The sequence below is a fragment of the Rutidosis leptorrhynchoides genome, chromosome 5 (assembly GCF_046630445.1).
Source record: "Rutidosis leptorrhynchoides isolate AG116_Rl617_1_P2 chromosome 5, CSIRO_AGI_Rlap_v1, whole genome shotgun sequence".
NCBI lineage: Eukaryota > Viridiplantae > Streptophyta > Magnoliopsida > Asterales > Asteraceae > Rutidosis > Rutidosis leptorrhynchoides.
The window spans coordinates 407,534,895-407,558,698 of NC_092337.1; the positions used below are offsets into that span (position 1 = coordinate 407,534,895).

Sequence of the window (23,804 nt, forward strand, 5' to 3'; positions counted from 1 at the left end):
GTAGTAATAGTTGGATTTGTACGTGGACTGGGTTATTGGAGCCAAACAGTACTCAATTATATTGAGACCAAACGAATCCTGCCCCTCTGCTACATCTTTTGGCTATTTGAAAAGTGGGCAAAATCAGAAAAGTCTATTAATTGGATAATTTATATAATTTTTCTTCCTTTTTAAAAACTAATAGGATATTCAGTGAATGCACCGAGCAAAACGTTCACCACCTTTTGTAAGTTCACCACCTGTAACTCTATCAAGACATCTAGCAAATATTGTCGCCGTTGATTTTTCTTTAGAATCGTCATCCAGTCGACCAAGTACTCCAATTCAAATTTCCGATAATCCATTTTTTGAAACCGACCTCACAATTGAGAATTCGGAGAATATTCAGGGACGATTCATAGATCCTGAACCATTAATTTTTCCTCCGGAACCACCAATCATTCAAACAGAGATTGTTGAGGAACGAACCATTAAATCAGAATCCTCTAGTGATTCAGATTCAACAAATTCAATCATGGAAAATCTGGAATCTTTAAGTATGGAAGACCGAATGAGAGCTAAACGCACTGGCCAAGGTCACGCAATTACTCATCTAGACATTAATGAGCCAGATTAAGAAATCGAAGGACAAATTCTACATATGGTGACTAATCAATGCCAATTTAGTGGTGCGCCGAAGGAAGATCCAAATGAACATCTTCGTACCTTTAATAGGATCTGCACACTATTTAAAATAAGAGAAGTGGAGGATGAACATATATATCTCATGTTATTTCCCTGGACTTTAAAGGGAGAAGCCAAAGATTGGTTGGAATCGTTACCTGAAGGGGCGATTGATACATGGGACGTTTTAGTTGAAAAATTTCTTAAACAATTCTTTCCGGCATCTAAAGCCGTAAGACTTCAAGGAGAAATTGTTACGTTCACACAGAAGCCAAATGAAACTCTATATGAGGCATGGACGAGATTTGGAAAGTTATTGAGAGGATGTCCGCAACATGGTTTAGACACCTGTCAAATAGTACAAATATTCTACCAAGGATGCGACATCACTACAAGGAAAGACATCGACATAGCAGCTGGTGGTTCCATTATGAAGAAAACAGAAACTGATGCTTATAAAATTATTGATAACACTGCTTCCCACTCACATGAGTGGCACCAAGAAAAAAATATCGTTAGATCATCTAAAGCAGCTAGAGCCGATTCTAGCCATGACTTAGATTCCATTTCTGCAAAGATAGATGCTGTCGAGAGACGAATGGAAAAGATGACTAAAGATATTCACTCAATAAGAATTAGTTGTGAGCAGTGTGGAGGACCACATTTGACAAAAGATTGTCTCAGTATTGAACTAACAATGGAACAAAGAGAGAATGTTTCATATCTAAACCAAAGGCCTGAAAATAATTATCAGAATAATTATCAAACGCCAAGACCAATTTACAATCAAAACCAGAATTATAACTGATATGTTCCATACAACAACCAACAAGGTCCTAACAACCAACAAGGTCCTAACAATCAACAAGTATCCAATAATACTTACAATCAGCAAAGACCTAATTTTCAAAACAAACCACCACAAACCGATGATAAAAAGCCGAATTTAGAAGATATGATGACGAAGCTAGTTGAATCTCAAACACAGTTTTTCACATCTCAGAAACAAACCAATGAACAAAATGCTCAAGCATTTAGAAATCAACAAGCTTTTATTCAAAATCTGGAACAAGAAGTAAGTAACCTAGCAAGGTTAATAGGTGAAAGAAAATCGGGAAGTCTACCTAGTGATATAAATGCTAACCCCCGGAATGAAACAGCTAAAGCCATTACCACAAGAAGTGGTATTACACTTAAACCACCTGAAATACCTGTAATTTCTGATGAAGCTATTCCTACTCCACAAGAACCCCAATCTGAACAAGATAAGGAAAAAGAACCGGTAGTTGAAAAGGTTAATGAAGATAACACAGTTAAGGCTAAACCTTATGTTAAACCATACCAACCACCGCTTCCTTACCCGAGTAAAATGAAAAAAGAGAGACTTGAAGCCGAGCAATCCAAATTTTTGGATATGTTTAAACAGATAAATGTAAATCTTCCTTTCATTGATGTGATTTCAGGAATGCCTAGATATGCTAAATTCTTGAAAGATCTAATCACAAATAGAAAAAAAATGGAAGAACTCTCGGCCATTACTATGAATGCTAATTGTTCAGCAGTGCTGTTGAATAAGATACCAGAAAAACTATCTGATCCAGGAAGTTTCACAATTCCATATTTTCTGGGTAGTCTTAGTTCAATAGAAGCATTGACAGACTTAGGTGCTAGTATAAATTTAATGCTGTATTCACTATACGCTAAACTAGACCTTGGAGAATTGAAACCAACAAGAATAAGCATACAACTAGCCGATCGATCAATAAAATATCCTAGAGGGATAATGGAGAACATGCTAGTTAAAGTTGGTACTTTAGTATTTCCAGTAGATTTTATTGTTCTGGACATGGAAGAAGATTCTCAAGTTCCTCTCATATTAGGAAGACCATTCTTAAACAGGGCTAAAGCAATGATAGACGTGTTTGGTAAGAAACTGACCCTAAGTATAGAGGACGAGAGTGTTACCTTTTCAGTTGATAGAGCAATGCAACAACCGCAATCTGCAGATGATACATGCTATTATATTCAAACTATAGAATCACATGCAGAATTGTTAGAAGAATTTCCAGAATTACAAGGAACAGGAGAATGTTCTTTAAGAGAAGGAACTGAACCAATTGATCAAACTGAAATGTTAGCTACACTTATGGCTAATGGATATGAACCAACAACAGAAGAAATTCAAATGCTAAAAGAAGAGGACAGATATCGATATAAATCATCGATAGAAGAACCACCGAAATTAGAGTTAAAGCCACTTCCAAACCATTTGGAATATGCTTATTTACATGGTGAATCTGAATTACCTGTAATAATATCGTCTTCTCTTACTGAAAATAAAAAATCTCAACTCATTTTTGTGTTAAAAGCTCATAAACCAGCTATTGCATGGAAGATTCATGATATAAAAGGAATAAGTCCTTCGTATTGCACACATAAAATCCTTATGGAAGAAGGTCATAAAACGTATGTACAACGCCAACGAAGACTAAATCCTAATATGCAAGATGTTGTTAAGAAAGAAATAATTAAACTGCTAGATGCAGGTTTAATTTATCCAATTTCTGATAGTCCATGGGTAAGCCCAGTTCAATGCGTGCCTAAGAAGGGTGGCATGACTGTCATTACAAATGAGAAAAATGAGCTTATTCCTACTAGGACTTTAACATGATGGTGTGTATGTATTGATTATAGAAAATTAAATGACGCCACCAGAAAAGATCACTTTCCCTTACCTTTCATTGATAAAATGTTGGAAAGATTAGCCGGAAACAGTTACTATTGTTTTCTTGATGGTTTTTATGGATATTTTCAAATTCCAATAGCACCCGAAGACCAAGAGAAAACCACATTCACGTGCCCTTATGGTACTTTTGCTTACAAACGCATGTCATTTGGACTTTGCAACGCCCCTGCAACCTTTCAAAGGTGCATGATGGCGATTTTTCATGACATGATAGAAGAATGCATGGAAGTTTTCATGGATGACTTTTCATTCTTTGGTGATACTTTTGAATCATGTCTAGTTAATCTTGAACGAATGCTTATTAGATGCGAACAATCAAATCTAGTTCTTAATTGGGAGAAATGCCATTTCATGGTTAAAGAAGGCATCGTTCTTTGTCATAAAATTTCAAAAGAAGGAATTGAAGTGGATAGAGCTAAAGTAGATGTAATTGCTAAACTTCCACATCCCACCAATGTTAGAGGAGTTAGGAGTTTTCTAGGACATGCCGTTTTTTACCGACGTTTCATAAAAGATTTTTCTAAAATTACCACTCCTATGAATAAACTCCTAGAAAAGGATGCCCCATTCATCTTTTTAGATGAATGTATCAAATCTTTTAATATTCTTAAAGAGAAACTCACTAATCCACTGATCATGATAACACCAAATTGGAATCTACCATTCGAACTAATGTGCGATGCAAGTGATTTTGCAATGGGAGCCGTTTTAGGACAAAGGATTGAAAAACGATTTCAACCTATATATTATGCTAGTAAGACGTTACAAGGAGCGCAAACAAATTACACAACTACTGAAAAAGAACTCCTTGCTATTGTCTTTGCTTTTGACAAATTTCGATCATATCTCGTTCTAGCTAAAACGGTGGTCTATACCGACCATTCTGCTCTTAGATACCTATTTTCGAAACAAGATGCCAAACCAAGATTAATTCGTTGGATCTTACTCTTACAAGAGTTTGATATTGAAATCCGAGATAAAAGAGGAGCAGAAAATCTCGCCGCTGATCATCTTTCTCGTCTTGAAAATCCTGAATTAGAAGTTCTAAATGAATCGGCCATACAAGACAACTTTCCTGATGAATATCTATTGAAGATAGATTATAATGAAATTTCATGGTTTGCAGACTATGCAAACTACTTAGTATGTGGATTCCTTGAAAAAGGATTATCGTACCAAAAGCGAAAGAAATTCTTTAGTGATATAAAACACTATTTCTGGGAAGATCCACATTTGTTTAAAAGTTGTCCCGATGGAATAATACACCGATGTGTATTCGGAGATGAAGCTTGTAAAATATTAAACCATTGTCACACAGGACTAACAGGAGGGCATTATGGGCCTTAGCTTACAGCAAGAAAAGTTTATGTGTAACGACCCGCACTTTTCCGATCGTTCTATACTTATGAGATTAATATTTACATAAATTAAACCTTACCAACATGATAAGCAATCCAAATTGTTGAGACTTATGTTTTTGAAAAGAGTTTTACACAACGTTTGACCGTCTAGTTTGACCGATGATATCACGAACTATACAATATATGATAATTATACATACATATTTAACATGATCTAAGGATGTTTTAATATCTCATTTTGTATTAATAACAAAAAGTCATAAGTATATTTTGAAACTACTAACTTAAGTTTTCAAAACAATAACCTACGTAACGTTATTTGACATAAATACTGATGATTTATAATGTTTATACATATATCGTATAAGTAATGTATTTAATCATTTTTAAAGGGCTTTTATACATAAAACAATATAAGTATATTTACAAAAGATAGTTATATTTGAATTCTCGTTCCGTTTCCTCAATAATCCTATACGTATATCTAGGGTACTATACACAGCTTCTAGAAGTATTTACTATTGGTATATACCAATAGAAATCTTCAATTATTGGAATAATATGTCATTCATGACATAATAAATTTTAACTTATCTTAGATATTTTCACTAAAAACCAAATTTTCAAGCCTATAAATAAGCACCATTTCTAACTCATTTTTACACATTCATTTTCCAAATTTTACTTCCAATTTTCACACACACTTGCAAGAACTCTCTCAACTTTTATTTTACTACTTCTTTCCAGCAACTTTACATTTTAAACTTGAGGTAAAAACTCTACTTCAACTCTTTTTCAATTCATATATTTAAAGCTATATATATAAGAGTTTATAAACTAGAACATAGTTTGAATGATTTCAAACTTGTTCGCAAACTAAATAGATCCTTTTAACTTAACTTTTAAAATACTTCAAGACCTGTAACATATCTTAATTATATGCTAACTTAACAAGGTATAACTTGGTTTTTCAAAGAACACCTTAAAAACTGAATTTACGACGTCGGAGTGCAACCGGGGGCTGTTTTGGGTTGGATAATTAAAAACCATCTTAAACTTTGAATTGGAGGTTTATTTTCTGGAAAAATGATTTTTACTATGAATATGATAACACATAAAAATTTCATGATTTAACTCAAAGTATAAGTATTTTTAGAAAAATAATCATTTGAGGTTGTTTACATGATGGAAAATGATTAACTTCATAAGTTTCACTAAAGTTTGACCTATGCCGTGTGATTTTGAATACAAACTAAGGTATTTACAGTTCATAGTCTTAAAGAGGGACTCGATCCAAGGAGATGGCAAGTTGAATCAACGGAAACGGAGTTGTAACGAAGAAACTATGACCGAAACAAAATCGGATATCCAAGACTAGTTTAGCCACGAAAATAATTGGGAAAAAATTAAATAAATCACATCTTTTTAAGTTAACATGATATTTTATATATATGTACTTATAATTCAATTTTATATGGTTCAGGATCACCCGTAAACAACACGAGAAGATTAATCATAAGATCCCATGATTGTACGCAACACGTCATTTGACAACACCGGTACTTTATGTACGCAACACGTCATTTGACAACACCGGTACCATGGGTCAAGATTAATCTCGACCAATACATATACGATGGGGTTTTATTTATTTCGTTGGGGGTTTTATTTATTTCATTGCGGGTATATTAAACATCTAAAAATGAACCATTAAAATTGAATTACTAACAACGAACTGCTAACTACGGACTAAGAAATTATTCAAAGTATTAAAAGTATAACAAGTATATATATGTGACGTTTGTTTAAAAAAGAAAAGGTATTGATATATTATATATGGATAGGTTCGTGATATCAACCGGAGACCAAGTCAAATTATATATATCTTCAAGACAACAGTGAGTATATAGTCCCACTTTTAAACTCTAAATATTTCGGGATGAGAATACATGTATTTTATGTTTTACGATATGGACACAAGTAACTGAAAAATATATTCTACGTTGAGTTGTACCACTGGCATACTTCCCTGTAGCTTGGTAACTGTTATTTACAGCGGTATTGTAAACGCGAATCCTGTTGATAGATCTATCGGGCCTGACAACCCCAACCGGACTGGACGACCAGTATTCAACGGTTGCACAGTACTTCGTTTCGTGACTACACTTGGTACGGTGTAGTAAGATTTCATAATAAAGGGAATATGCGACGTGATTAAATGTTAAGTATGGTTACCAAGTGCTCAACCACTTAGAATATTTTTATTAAAATGTTTATATATGAAATCTTGTGGTCTATATTTATATCGCTGCCGGCATTAAACCTATATCTCACCAACTTTATGTTGACGTTTTAAACATGTCTATTCTCAGGTGATAATTAGAAGCTTCCGCTGCATTATGTTGAATTTGAGCAGGATCTTGCGTACGCATATTTGTGTCAAAAATAAAACTGCATACCCAAGGATTTGTGTTGTAAAATATGCTCGAAATCGTGTTGTTATCATTATATGTAAAGTTTGTAAGTCGAAGATTATCGCTAAACGATAATCATCTTTTTATTGTCTAAAGCTTGTAACAAAAATAATGGTTATGGTTTGTAATGTATAATATATGCAGTTTCTCTTTCAAAAATGTCGCATATAGAGGTCAATACCTCGCAATGAAATCATACGTTATCTAACACGTTCTTATGGTTAAGGACGGGTTATGACATATGGTATCAGAGCGGTGGTCTTAGCGAACCAAGTTTGCATTAGTGTGTCTAACCGATAAGTCGTTAGGATACATTAGTAAGTCTGGACTTTGACCGGGTCTGATTTAAAAACCATTGCTTATCATTGTTGGTTAAAATTTATATGTAAATATTATGTAGTACTAATGGGTTAGTTGTTGTATGATAGATGTCGGGCTCAAAACTTGTTATCACATTCAGCGACTCCGAACCAGAATCTTCAGATGGTGTTCCAGTCATTAACCTATCCGATGACGAAAATAATATCTTTGGGGAAGACTCACAAATTCCGGATGAACCGACTATAGAGAACCCGGAAAGTGAACCCGAGGAGGAAAGTGAACCCGAGGAGGAAAGTGAACCCGAGGAGGAAAGTGAACCCGAGGAAGAAATACAGGAAATTACAAAAGACGAGTTCGAACTAGGAAAGAAACGAAAGGCTAATGAATTAGAAAATTCAAATCCCGAGTTTAGTAAGGATGATGTGGCACCAACTCCACTAGACACTACCACCCCTATTCCCGCTATTCCTATTCGTGCTGTCCCGGCATCCAGTTCTTTAGTCCCACAGCCAAAATATAGGCAGACAGCCAGGATAAGCGTTAAGCGATTCTTTGAACCTAAACGTCCTAGAAAATAGACCAAACGATGCGCTGCCGTATTAAACCATGGGATCATATAATGTTTTGTATAATATTATTAGTGTGGTTTGTTTAATGTTCGATGTAAGATAAGCATATGTAAAATAGTGAAGTGTGAAATGCAATAATTTTCCATGGTTAAGTATTATTTAGATGGTAGTAATTGATTCTGTACTAAGCTATTAAGTATGGACATTAACGGGTAGGTACTACCCTAGATATAATTATAAAACGCTAATAAGAAGAAAAGGCTTTTATAATAATACCTGGTTCATATTATTAATAAGCTATAATGTACTGTAAATATACACTACATCTATAATATTCCATGTGAATAATTATTTTCTTTTCATTCTTATAAAAGAATATGGCGCGATTGAACCGAATGACGGAACAAGAAATCCAGGAACTCATCAATCAACGAGTGAACGACAGAATGTTATGGGTCGAGGCTGCAAGAGGTGCTGCAGTTAACCCAAATCCTCGTGTGGGGTGCACTTACAAAACTTTTCAAGCTTGCAAGCCCTCATCATTCAGTGGAACAGAAGGACCAATCGGTTTAACCCGGTGGATAGAAAAGATGGAGACTGTGTTTAAAATCAGTGGTTGTGTTGAAAAGGACATGACCAAGTATGCATCGTGCACTTTACAAGATAGTGCACTCACGTGGTGGAAAAATTATGTGAAGGCTGTAGGAGGAGATGTAGCTTATGATACTCCGTGGGAAGAATTCAAAACAATGTTAATCAACGAATATTGTCCAAGGAACGAGGTTAGGAAGTTGGAAGATGAGTTACGAAGTCTGAAGGTTATTGGTACTGAAATCACCAACTACAATCAGCGATTCATGGAATTAGTTTTGCTATGTCCTGAATTGGTTCCAACCGAAGAACGGAAGATTGAAATGTACAAAGATGGTTTGCTCAAAAAGGTCAAGGCAAACGTTACAGCATCGAAACCTAAGACAATTCATGAAGCTATAACCATGGCAAACGAGCTAATGGATCAGGTCATCATGGATAAGAAAGCATCCAATACTGATGTGAAGGTATCAGGTAACAAAAGAAAGTGGAATGGAAATTATGATCGAGGTAACCAACAACAATCTTTTAAGAAACAAGAAACCATACAAGGTGCAGGTGGTGGTTCAAGCTTTCGTTACAAAGGACAAAATCCTTTATGCAACCGATGCCACAAACATCACTCTGGCTACTGTAATGTGGTATGCAACAAATGTAATCGAAAGGGTCATCTTGCTGAAGATTGTAGGGCTCTCGTTACAAATACAAATGGTACCAAGACTCCTGCCACCAATGCAAATAGAACTGCTTTGGCTACCATTACTTGTTATGGGTGTGGAAAACAAGGTCACTATAAGAGCCAGTGTCCGAATCCAGAGAAGAATAATGGATCTGCACGTGGAAGAGCATTTGTTATTAATGCTAGAGAGGCGTGTGAAGACCCGGAGCTTGTTACGGGTACGTTTACCATTAATAACTTATCCGCATCTATTATATTTGATACTGGTGCCGATAGAAGTTACGTGAGTAGAGGCTTTTACGCTAAATTGAATTGTTCATCATTACCTCTAGATGCTAAGTACATGATTGAGTTAGCTAATGGTAAACTAATTAAAGCCGATAAAATTTGCCGTGATTGTAAAATAAATTTAGCCGGAGAAACATTTAAAATTGACTTAATACCCGTAGAATTAGGAAGTTTTGATGTAATAGTCGGCATGGACTGGATGTCCAAAGTAGGAGCTGAAGTTGTGTGTGCCAAGAAGGAAATTCGCATTCCTTGTAAGGATAAAACGCCAGTAATGATTTATGGAGAGAAGGGTAAATCAAAGCTAAAACTCATTAGTTATTTGAAAGCTCAAAAGTGCTTGAAGAAAGGGTGCTATGCTATCTTAGCACATGTTAATAAAGTCGAAAAGAAAGAAAAAGAGAAGTGCATCAATGACGTGCCTGTGGCAAGAGATTTTCCTGAAGTATTTCCGGAAGAGTTGCCGGGATTACCTCCATTTAGATCTGTAGAATTTCAAATAGATCTTGTACCAGGAGCTGCACCGGTTGCCCGTGCTCCATATAGACTTGCACCGTCCGAGTTAAAAGAACTTCAGAGTCAGTTAAAAGAATTACTGGATCGTGGATTCATACGACCAAGTACTTCACCGTGGGGAGCTCCAATTTTATTCGTCAAGAAGAAAGACGGATCTTTCCGAATGTGTATAGATTATCGTGAATTAAATAAGTTAACTATCAAGAATCGGTATCCACTACCGAGAATTGATGACTTATTTGATCAACTCCAAGGATCATGTGTGTACTCGAAAATTGACCTAAGATCGGGCTATCATCAATTACGTGTCAAAGAAGAAGATATACCGAAAACTGCTTTTCGGACACGCTACGGTCATTACGAATTTTTGGTCATGCCGTTTGGATTGACGAATGCGCCAGCTGTATTCATGGACCTCATGAATCGAGTTTGTAGTCCATATTTAGATAAGTTTGTTATCGTTTTCATTGATGATATTCTTATCTATTCCAAGAGTGAGCAAGAGCATGAGCAGCATTTAAGGTTGATATTAGAGTTGTTGAGAAAAGAATAGTTATATGCTAAATTTTCTAAATGTGCTTTCTGGTTGAAAGAAGTGCAATTTCTTGGCCACGTTGTTAGTAGCAAAGGAATTCAGGTTGATCCAGCAAAAATTGAAGCCATTGAAAAATGGGAGACTCCTAAGACACCAATGCAGATACGCCAATTTTTGGGTTTAGCCGGTTATTATAGAAGGTTTATTCAAGATTTTTCCCGAATAGCTAAGCCGTTGACAGCGTTAACGCAAAAAGGGAAGAAATATGAATGGACTTCTGAGCAGGAGAGTGCATTTCAATTACTGAAAAAGAAGTTGACTACGGCGCCTATTTTATCGTTACCTGAAGGGAACGATGATTTTGAAATATATTGTGACGCTTCGCGACAAGGTTTTGGTTGTGTTCTTATGCAACGAAAGAAAGTTATTGCATACGCATCTCGACAATTGAAGATTCACGAGCGGAATTATACGACGCATGATCTAGAACTGGGAGCAGTCGTGTTTGCGTTAAAGATATGGAGACACTACTTATATGGGGTTAGATGCACTGTGTTTACTGATCATAAAAGTCTTCAACATATTTTTGATCAGAAACAGCTGAACATGAGGCAACGTAGGTGGGTCGAGTTAATAAACGACTATGATTGTGAAATTCGTTATCATCCCGGGAAAGCGAATGTGGTGGCTGACGCACTAAGCAGAAAGGAACGAGAACCAATTCGAGTACGAGCGATGAACATAAAAATTCGCATGAATCTCAACTCACAAATCAAAGAAGTTCAACGAGAAGCACTTACTAAAGAAAATATAGGAAATGAAATAATGAAGAAGTATGAGAAGCAACTCGTTATACGGGAAGATGGAATTCGATATTTTGCAAACCGTATTTGGGTACCGAAGTTGGGTGGATTAAGGAAGTTGATATTGAACGAGGCACATAAGACAAGATACTCGATACATCCTGGAGTTGGAAAGATGTATCAAGATCTTAAGACACATTATTGGTGGCCTAACTTAAAGACAGACGTTGCAACATATGTTGGGGAGTGTTTAACTTGTTCCAAGGTCAAGGCAGAACACCAGAAACCATCAGGGTTACTTCAACAACCAGAAATCCCAGAATGGAAATGGGATGGTATTACCATGGATTTCATCACGAAGTTACCAAAGACTGCCTGGGGATACGACACCATTTGGGTGATTGTTGATCGTCTTACCAAATCTGCCCATTTCTTGCACATAAAGGAAACGGATAGAATGGAGAAACTATTACGATTGTATATAAAGGAAATTGTTTCAAGGCATGGAATACCTATTTCCATTATATCCGATCGTGATAGTAGATTTACCTCAAAGTTCTGGCAATCACTGCAGGAGGCACTAGGAACTCGTTTAGATATGAGTACCGCATATCATCCGCAAACCGACGGGCAGAGTGAAAGAACGATTCAGACTCTTGAAGACATGCTCAGGGCATGTGTGATCGATTTTGGAAACGGATGGGATAAGTATCTACCGTTAGCAGAATTTTCGTATAATAATAGTTATCATGCAAGCATTAAAGCTGCACCATTAGAAGCATTGTATGGAAGGAAGTGTAGATCTCCTATCTGTTGGAATGAAGTAGGAGATCGACAATTAACTGGTCCCGAGATCATACACGAAACGACTGAGAAGATAGTACAAATCAAGGAGAGATTGAAAACAGCCCGAAGTCGCCAAAAGAGCTACGCCGATGTCCGAAGGAAACCATTAGAGTTTCAGATTGGGGACATGGTTATGCTAAAGGTGTCACCTTGGAAAGGTGTAATACGTTTCGGTAAAAGAGGTAAACTGAACCCAAGATATGTAGGCCCGTTCAAGATCATCGAACGCATTGGACCGATAGCTTATCGACTCGAGTTACCGCAACAACTCGCCGGAGTACACAATACCTTTCACGTCTCAAACCTTAAGAAGGGTCTTGCAAAGGAAGACCTCACCATTCCTCTTGAAGAAATCCATGTCGATGAGAAACTACAATTCATCGAAGAACCAATCGAAATCATGGATCGTGAAGTTAAACAGCTCAAGCAGAGCAACATACCAATCATTAAGGTTCGTTGGAATGCTCGAAGAGGTCCTGAGTTTACTTGGGAACGAGAGGATCAGATGAAACAAAAGTATCCACACTTGTTTCTCGATGACGCAAAATAGGTACAATTTTAAAATTTCGGGACGAAATTTATTTAACGGGTAGGTACTGTAACGACCCGCACTTTTTCGATCGTTCTATACTTATGAGATTAATATTTACATAAATTAAACCTTACCAACATGATAAGCAATCCAAATTGTTGAGACTTATGTTTTTGAAAAGAGTTTTACACAACGTTTGACCGTCTAGTTTGACCGATGATATCACGAACTATACAATATATGATAATTATACATACATATTTAACATGATCTAAGGATGTTTTAATATCTCATTTTGTATTAATAACAAAAAGTCATAAGTATATTTTGAAACTACTAACTTAAGTTTTCAAAACAATAACCTACGTAACGTTATTTGACATAAATACTGATGATTTATAATGTTTATACATATATCGTATAAGTAATGTATTTAATCATTTTTAAAGGGCTTTTATACATAAAACAATATAAGTATATTTACAAAAGATAGTTATATTTGAATTCTCGTTCCGTTTCCTCAATAATCCTATACGTATATCTAGGGTACTATACACAGCTTCTAGAAGTATTTACTATTGGTATATACCAATAGAAATCTTCAATTATTGGAATAATATGTCATTCATGACATAATAAATTTTAACTTATCTTAGATATTTTCACTAAAAACCAAATTTTCAAGCCTATAAATAATCACCATTTCTAACTCATTTTTACACATTCATTTTCCAAATTTTACTTCCAATTTTCACACACACTTGCAAGAACTCTCTCAACTTTTATTTTACTACTTCTTTCCTGCAACTTTACATTTTAAACTTGAGGTAAAAACTCTCCTTCAACTCTTTTTCAATTCATATATTTAAAGCTATATATATAAGAGTTTATAAACTAGAACATAGTTTGAATGATTTCAAACTTGTTCGCAAACTAAATAGATCCTTTTAACTTAACTTTTAAAATACTTCAAGACCTGTAACATATCTTAATTATATGCTAACTTAACAAGGTATAACTTGGTTTTTCAAAGAACACCTTAAAAACTGAATTTACGACGTCGGAGTGCAACCGGGGGCTGTTTTGGGTTGGATAATTAAAAACCATCTTAAACTTTGAATTGGAGGTTTATTTTCTGGAAAAATGATTTTTACTATGAATATGATAACACATAAAAATTTCATGATTTAACTCAAAGTATAAGTATTTTTAGAAAAATAATCATTTGAGGTTGTTTACATGATGGAAAATGATTAACTTCATAAGTTTCACTAAAGTTTGACCTATGCCGTGTGATTTTGAATACAAACTAAGGTATTTACAGTTCATAGTCTTAAAGAGGGACTCGATCCAAGGAGATGGCAAGTTGAATCAACGGAAACGGAGTTGTAACGAAGAAACTATGACCGAAACAAAATCGGATATCCAAGACTAGTTTAGCCACGAAAATAATTGGGAAAAAATTAAATAAATCACATCTTTTTAAGTTAACATGATATTTTATATATATGTACTTATAATTCAATTTTATATGGTTCAGGATCACCCGTAAACAACGCGAGAAGATTAATCATAAGATCCCATGATTGTACGCAACACGTCATTTGACAACACCGGTACTTTATGTACGCAACACGTCATTTGACAACACCGGTACCATGGGTCAAGATTAATCTCGACCAATACATATACGATGGGGTTTTATTTATTTCGTTGGGGGTTTTATTTATTTCATTGCGGGTATATTAAACATCTAAAAATGAACCATTAAAATTGAATTACTAACAACGAACTGCTAACTACGGACTAAGGAATTATTCAAAGTATTAAAAGTATAACAAGTATATATATATGTGACGTTTGTTTAAAAAAGAAAAGGTATTGATATATTATATATGGATAGGTTCGTGATATCAACCGGAGACCAAGTCAAATTATATATATCTTCAAGACAACAGTGAGTATATAGTCCCACTTTTAAACTCTAAATATTTCGGGATGAGAATACATGTATTTTATGTTTTACGATATGGACACAAGTAACTGAAAAATATATTCTACGTTGAGTTGTACCACTGGCATACTTCCCTGTAGCTTGGTAACTGTTATTTACAGCGGTATTGTAAACGCGAATCCTGTTGATAGATCTATCGGGCCTGACAACCCCAACCGGACTGGACGACCAGTATTCAACGGTTGCACAGTACTTCGTTTCGTGACTACACTTGGTACGGTGTAGTAAGATTTCATAATAAAGGGAATATGCGACGTGATTAAATGTTAAGTATGGTTACCAAGTGCTCAACCACTTAGAATATTTTTATTAAAATGTTTATATATGAAATCTTGTGGTCTATATTTATATCGCTGCCGGCATTAAACCTATATCTCACCAACTTTATGTTGACGTTTTAAACATGTCTATTCTCAGGTGATAATTAGAAGCTTCCGCTGCATTATGTTGAATTTGAGCAGGATCTTGCGTACGCATATTTGTGTCAAAAATAAAACTGCATACCCAAGGATTTGTGTTGTAAAATATGCTCGAAATCGTGTTGTTATCATTATATGTAAAGTTTGTAAGTCGAAGATTATCGCTAAACGATAATCATCTTTTTATTGTCTAAAGCTTGTAACAAAAATAATGGTTATGGTTTGTAATGTATAATATATGCAGTTTCTCTTTCAAAAATGTCGCATATAGAGGTCAATACCTCGCAATGAAATCATACGTTATCTAACACATTCTTATGGTTAAGGACGGGTTATGACATTATGATGCTGGATTCTATTGGCCTACAATTTACAAAGACGCACACCTTCTTTGCAAATCCTGTGATTCATGTCAAAGGGCCGGAAAAATAAGTCAATGTGATGAAATGCCACAAAATGTCATTCAAGTATGTGAAGTATTTGACATTTGGGGTATTGACTTTATGGGTCCATTTCCAAAATCTCATAATAATCTATATATTCTCGTAGCCATTGATTATGTATCTAAATGGGCGGAAGCACAAGCTCTCCCAACTAACGATGCACGAGTTGTAGTCAACTTTTTAAAATGTCTTTTTGTAAGGTTTGGAACACCGAAAGCTTTAATAAGTGATCGGGGAACTCATTTTTGTAATAATCAACTTGAGAAAGTTCTCAAAAGATATGGAGTAACTCATAAAATCTCCACCGCATATCATCCACAAACAAGTGGACAAGTTGAAAATACCAACTGAGCTTTAAAACGTATTCTAGAGAAAACCGTAGGATCAAATCCGAAGGAATGGTCCATTAAATTGGAGGATGCACTCTGGGCTTTTAGAACAGCCTACAAAACTCCAATTGGAACCACACCTTTTAAACTCGTTTACGGGAAAGCATGTCATCTTCCAGTAAAAATTGAACACAAAGCATTTTGGGCTTTGAAGACATGTAATCTTGATTTACATGAAGCTGGACGTCTACGGTTAAGTCAACTAAATGAATGAGAAAAATTAAGACATGAAGCATACGAAAATTCATTAATCTATAAGGAAAGAACGAAGAAATGGCATGATAAAAGAATCAGAAGTTCAAAAGAATTTAAAGAAGGAGACAGAGTTCTTCTTTTCAATTCACGATTCAAGCTATTTCCTGGAATATTGAAATCAAGATGGTCTGGACCATTCATAGTCAAAAGAGTTTTCCCATACGGAACAGTAGAATTGATAAATTCAAATGGGATTGAATTTAAAGTTAATGGTCACAGAGTTAAACATTACATAGATAGTCCAATGGAAGTTGACAACGAAGTTAATCACAATTTCGATACCACAGCTAACTAAGTGTGGGGAGAATCAAGTCTTTAAAGGATAATATGTATTTCTGTTAGAGTTAGATTTTCTGTTTTCGTGTAGTTCTCGAAAATGGAACCCGAATGGTCTTTCCCTAGCAGACCCTAAAGAACTATTCTTCTCCCCTCATTCTGAATTTTTATTTTTTTTAGGTTTTTACGAAATGAAGACTTCCTATGAACTAAACCATGGTCTAATGCTACACGCTTTGATCACTAAACGTAATAATGACACACTTCCGAGTGAACTGGTATCCGTAATCAGAGAAAAATTGGACGGAGTAAGAAAAGAATCCAGATGCGAAAATAATAAGTTACAATTTGGTAAAGGAAAATCAAAATCCGCAGCGAAAAGAAGAGCACGGCACATTGAAAAATGTCACAAATGCGGAAAATGGTCACACGAAGGTAAATGTTCAAATAATCAAACCTATTCAAATACCGAATTTGTTACTTTATGCAGAGACGGACCGTTCATATGTTTAGAAGAAAAAACGTTAAATGCTCGAGGATACGCCTATGTAGCGATGGAAAATCAATTAGTCCGACTATCTTATGAGTGGGCTAGAGCATATCACTAAGAATACTATCTCACAGGTAAGTTTGTACAGTTTTTTTTTTTTATTTTTATTTTTAACCTTTTGATAATAAACGCTAATTTGTTCGCTATAAAGTATTAAATTGGTATTCGATGAAATTAGGTCTTGCGACAGAAATTATTGATATCATACAAAAATTTATTATATCACTGCGAAATTTAACGTTTATTCTTAAGGTATAAATATCTTTAATCAATCAACCCAAAATATTTCAAAAATTCGTCATGAGTTAAATTAGGTCATGGAACCGAAATTACTTTACCGAAAAGAGGGGCGCATATTTTTGATGATATTTGATTGATTAAAGTGGGATAAAAGACCAAAAAGATTTTTACTTTTATTTTTACCATGTTTTTTTAAAATTAATATAAAAATATTAAATTAATATTGTAAACTTCTTTAAAATTGTAAATATTTGAAAAAATTAATATTTTTAATATAAGTTTATATGTATAAAAACAAAAATATAATATAAGTTTGGTGTGAATTTTTAATTTTTAAAATAAGAATTTTAATTTTATGCATTTTAAATTTAAGTTTGGTGTGAATTTAAAAACAAAATTTTACTTTATTTTGCTAAGTTAAAAATATGATTTTTAAAATTCGTCGTGAGTTGAAGACTAGGTCGTTATATCGAAAATACTTTACCCGAGGAAGGGACGAGAACTTTTATTATCATTATTTTTAATCTTATTGAATTAAAGTATGCCAAAAACATTAAAAAACCAAAAAATCTTTACTTTTAAAAACCGCGCTTTAAATTGACAAATTTTAAAATTTTGTCGAGGGACGGACTAGAACAACGATCCGAAACACCCTCGCTCCTAAAGGAAAACAAATTTTTAAAATTTTATTAATTTTATGTTTTATAAAGTATAAGGTTTTAATATAAAAAAAGGTGAAAGCACTGTAGCCGGCACCCCATGCGATCGCATGGGGTTTACACACCAACCTCATGCGATCGCATGAGGCTGGATTCCAGGCCTGATACAAAACAGTCAGCGAGTCTGTCTTCCTCACCACAACACACACACATATACGAAACTCTCTCAAAATATCACCAAATTTCATCATTTTTCCACCGTAATTCGTCATTTTTCTTACTCTAATCATGCCTAGATTCTCATTCTTCAGCAAAAAGGTAAAAATTACACCCCTAAACTCATAAATTTGCTAGTTTTTGTGATAATTACCAATATTTTACCTAATGCAATTTTGTTAATTTCTAGTGTAATTAGTGTTAAATTGTTAGTATTTTATACATGTATAACCTAGATTGATGCTATTTAACATGATTTGAAGCCAAAAACTTCAAAAATTTTAGAAACCTAGGGTTTGTGTTCTTGAGCAATTTGGGGATTTTTGATATAAACAGGTTATGGCCTATTTTTGTCATGAATTATTGCTAAATTAAGTAGTGTAACATGTTTAGGTAGTTAAATGATCCAAACATTGATCATAAACATGATTTTTAAAGATTAAAGTGGACTTTTTAGGCGAAAATTCATGAACTTGATTAATTTGATATATTTGCCATTTGAGACTTGTTTAATTGTTAGTAATGACTATTTTGACATGTTATTTGAGTTAAATGCTTATGAACTTTGTCTACATTTTCATATGTGCTTATTTGAAAAAGTGTAGAATTGTGAAAAATTGTGAAAATGTGTATAAGTTTAATTTTGATTTAACATGTTATTGTGATTGTTTTAAATTGTTATTTTGCTAACACTAATGCATACTTGGATGCACAAATTTTGTGTTTAATGTGTTTTGCAGAAAGCCGATACTGGAGGTTCAGGAGCATCATCATCTAGACAGCCTGCTCCAGCTCCAGAACCAGAACCAGAACCAGAAATGCAATATGAACCTGAAAAACAACCACAACAGGAAGCACAACATCAGCCTGAACAGCATGTACCCTATTATGATCCGCTACAGTTACCTAATGAATTCACATTATTTTCACCTCATCCGCCTGTCAAATACCCAACAATTCCGGAACACACGTTACATCCTAATTTGAGATTCGATAGACGATGGAGAGATTACCCATCATATCAAAGTAATAAGTTCAAATTAGTAACAAAAGAGGTAGAGGTGCCGAGGGTAATTGATTGGAATTCTTTGGAAACGGTCCATTTAGCTGACCGTGTTAGACAGCATTTGGTACAAAGGTATGACAGTTCTTCTTTTACAGATTGGATACATCTTTTCACCATTCGTAGACCTGTATATAAGGAATGGTGTGTTGAGCTGATGAGTACTATAGCGTTAAATGTAGATGTAGATAGGTTAGATGATAGAAGTTTTCTTAGATTTATCCTTGGCGGTAGGATGTACAGGATGTCCATGATGGACATGGCCAGGGCATTACAGATTTACACTCCTAGTGAATTGCTACTACCCGATTGTATGAGTTTGATTTATCGCGGTGAAAGGGTAGATAGGAACTTTGACGCTGACGCCGTTTGGAGGTGTATGTCAAACTATAATGTTTTTACACTAGGAGGAAAACACTCCTACTTACATATTAACAAAGCCGAGCTTCGTGTGATTCATAGATTTTTGGCTAACTCGATTACCCAAAGAGGTCACAATAAGGAGAAACTGACCTTACATGATTTATTTTACCTAAAGTGTATTCGGGATCCGAGAAGCTTTGTTAATATCCCTTACTGTGTTGGTTTTTATTTATCTAAAATGGTAGAAGGAATGCAGGAAGGGAGTATAATAGGAGGAGGTATTTTTGTTACTCTCATTGGAGAGTATTTATGTGTTGATAGGAACCAAGGGGGTCCATTACAGCTTTGTAGAGAACAAGATGAGACCATAGGATTGCGGGTTTATGTGGGTGCTAAGGTATTGAAGAGTAGACGCAACCAGGCACTTCCTTATGAAGGTAATCATCCTCAGGTAGAAAGGGGTTTAGACGAAGAAATGGAGGAAGCGGAAGACATTAGGGATGTCATTCGAGATGCTATTCTTGACGTCCACGTTCGTATAGATGCGGAATCAATGACGAGTGCGGCCAGACATAGTATGTACGAGCAGTGGAACTCCGAGCGAGTATACGAGGATTATAGGCGACGCCAACACGATAGCTGGTTAGTTCATCAACACCAAATCATGAGGCATCTATCATATCAGGTACCAAATAATTACGTGCCTACTCGACCTGCTTATTTTCCGCCACACAGCCCCGACATCCGACCACCCTTTAACAGATATGACTATAACCAAGCCTATCAGAACGCCTATAACCAACAATTGAACTCACCTGACGAGATGAACTGGAACCCGTATCCAGACTGATTTGGTTCCATTTGGTTATTTTTATGATTTTTATGTTTTTATCTTTTTAATTATTCATGTTTAAACTTATGTTATTGGATATATTTATGTATTTTTTTATCATTTCTATTATTATTGTGTACTAATATTTCACATTTAGGATTTGAAAGTGGGATATTAAGTCCCATTTCAAATTGCCATGCATGTTTATATTTGTATGTATGTATATTGTCGATTGTACAAAACAGGGTAAAACATCGCATTTTCAAAGACTGGTATTAAGTTCAGCAAAAGCTACTAATTTTGACGACAAGATGAAAAATAAAAGTGATGTAACAACAAGACGGAATGAACAAATGATGTGCACCATTTATTATTCAGCAAACAAATGCCAATATGTTTGGAAACTTTGGTAAAATTTAATCATTTCTACGCTAATCACCCTCAATAATTTATATTGTTACTGATTTCTTACAAATGAGGGCATTGCAAGATCTTAAGTGTGGGAAGGGGTTAAATTCTTTCAGATTTTAAAAAGTTTTTGATTTAAAACACTTGGTTACCATTAAAAATACTAGTAAAGCAGTAGTTGTATTAGAATCTAGTGCTATCTGATAATAAAGAACAACCCTAGTCTTATATACTGACTACCCAATTCTAGTAAAAATTTTCAAAATTTTCAATTAAATGAACTCAAAATCATGTTTATACATATTTATGAACGATAAAACTAGGTGTTAACACCGAAATTATTGTTACCTTGGAAAGGACATAAATTGAGAAACAAACCAAAATGTTAGAATTCATTTAAAAAGGAATAGAGGACAATAAAAAGGAAAATAAAAGCCAAGTGTGGGAAAATTACCAAGTTATCTTAAACAAATGTCACATATTTCTGTAACAAATAATTGAAGATACTTTTGCTTTGAACTAAACTAAACAGTTTTACCCGATTTACTGTAAGAAAGATGGATCTACACGATCAATCAATTCCATCATTATAAGGAAGTAAAGTCTTCCGAAAGGAAACGCGCTTCTTGATTTAGGTCATGAAATTTTCGTCCAGACCAGCTGTAGGTTGACGAAAAATCTAGAAAAGTCATCTCTAAAATCAGCAGGAAATCCACGGACCTCAGCATCAAACAGGGTCGCCAAGTGGTCAGACTTATCCTAAACATGAGAGGATCTGTCTTGTAAAATGGGGAGGACGCCGTGCAAATTAGCTGGATAAGACTAATGAATCAGATCCCCAGAAAAGGATAATCTCCTTAAAAGATCAAAAATCAGCTTTTAAGACTGATATTACTCAATCCTAGAGATTGACCTTAAAGATTGAGAATTCAAACTCATGGAATTCAATGATATCTAAACTCGAGCTTGAACGAGAAAATATTTTGATCAAAATTACAAACCGATTTGTTTTCTAAAAACCCATTTTCAATGAGTTCATTACCATTGAACGTAAAATCCTAGGAATTCACCTGGAATTCATTAGGTCACCTGAACCAAATCGGGTGTCAACCGTAAGAACGGTGGTTGCATAGCATGGTCAAAGACAGGACCTTGTGCCAGACCGAAAAACCATAAGGGTGAGCTTTACTATTGCTCCTACAAAGGATAGTAATTGCGTCTGATACGTTATAGACCATAATTAAAAGCATGTCAGGGGAAATTGCCTTAACAGTTGCATGTTCAACGCTTTCCTTTACAACCGGACGGTAGTTTACCGAAAGGTAATATACGGAACAAGTATACTAGACGTGTTGCTTTCCTAATACAAGGTTAGAAAGTGGGTGACACAAAACCGCAAGTTTTGAGCTAAAATTTTCAAATCTGAAACCCACCAAACCCACAAAAACAATTTGCAAACACCGATGAAGGGTTATTCCGGAAAACTCATCTAGGGTAAAAAAACTAGATTGAATTTTCAAAAGATCAAATGTTTTCATAAAGATCCAATTTCCTTAAAGGATCTAAATTTTCATAGTCATGTGGGACTGTAAACCACATCGTTACTACCATTGTTTATACCGCCGTATAGAAATCACTGATGTACAAAGTGTGAAGAATAAAGAGGTAATTTTAGTATTTCAAGACTATATTGCTTGAGGACAAGCAACACTCAAGTGTGGGAATATTTGATAATGCTAAAAACGAACATATATTTCATAGCATTTGAAATGTCCCGTTCTTATTGATTAAAAACGTTCCATATTAATTGATTTTGTTGCGAGGTTTTGACCTCTATATGAGACGTTTTTCAAAGACTGCATTCATTTTAAAACAAACCATAACCTTTATTTCATCAATAAAGGTTTAAAAAGCTTTACGTAGATTATCAAATAATGATAATCTAAAATATCCTGTTTACACACGACCATTACATAATGGTTTACAATACAAATATGTTACAACAAAATAAGTTTCTTGAATGCAGTTTTTACACAATATCATACAAGTATGGACTCCAAATCTCGTCCTTATTTAAGTATGCGACAGTGGAAGCTCTTAATAATCACCTGAGAATAAGCATGCTTAAAATGTCAACAAAAATGTTGGTGAGTTATAGGTTTAACCTATATATATCAAATCATAATAATAGACCACAAGATTTCATATTTCAATACACATCCCATACATAGAGATATAAATCATTCATATAGTAAACACCTGGTAACCGACATTAACAAGATGCATATATAAGAATATCCCCATCATTCCGGGACACCCTTCGGATATGATATAAATTTCGAAGTACTAAAGCATCCGGTACTTTGGATGGGGTTTGTTAGGCCCAATAGATCTATCTTTAGGATTCGCGTCAATTAGAGTTCTGTTCCCTAATTCTTAGATTACCAGACTTAATAAAAAGGGGTATATTCGATTTCGATAATTCAACCATAGAATGTAGTTTCACGTACTTGTGTCTATTTTGTAAATCATTTATAAAACCTGCATGTATTCTCATCCCAAAAATATTAGATTTTAAAAGTGGGACTATAACTCACTTTCACAGATTTTTACTTCGTCGGGAAGTAAGACTTGGCCACTGGTTGATTCACGAACCTATAACAATATATACATATATATCAAAGTATGTTCAAAATATATTTACAACACTTTTAATATATTTTGATGTTTTAAGTTTATTAAGTCAGCTGTCC

General features: G+C 34.7%; 1 non-coding gene across 1 annotated transcript; it reads right to left on the reverse strand.

The window, feature by feature from the left end:
* Positions 1–898: 898 nt before the first annotated feature.
* Positions 899–1,005, reverse strand: LOC139851180 (small nucleolar RNA R71). The gene has a single exon (XR_011760537.1). It is a non-coding gene; the product is annotated as a small nucleolar RNA R71 (small nucleolar RNA).
* Between the last annotated feature and the right edge of the window lie 22,799 nt (positions 1,006–23,804).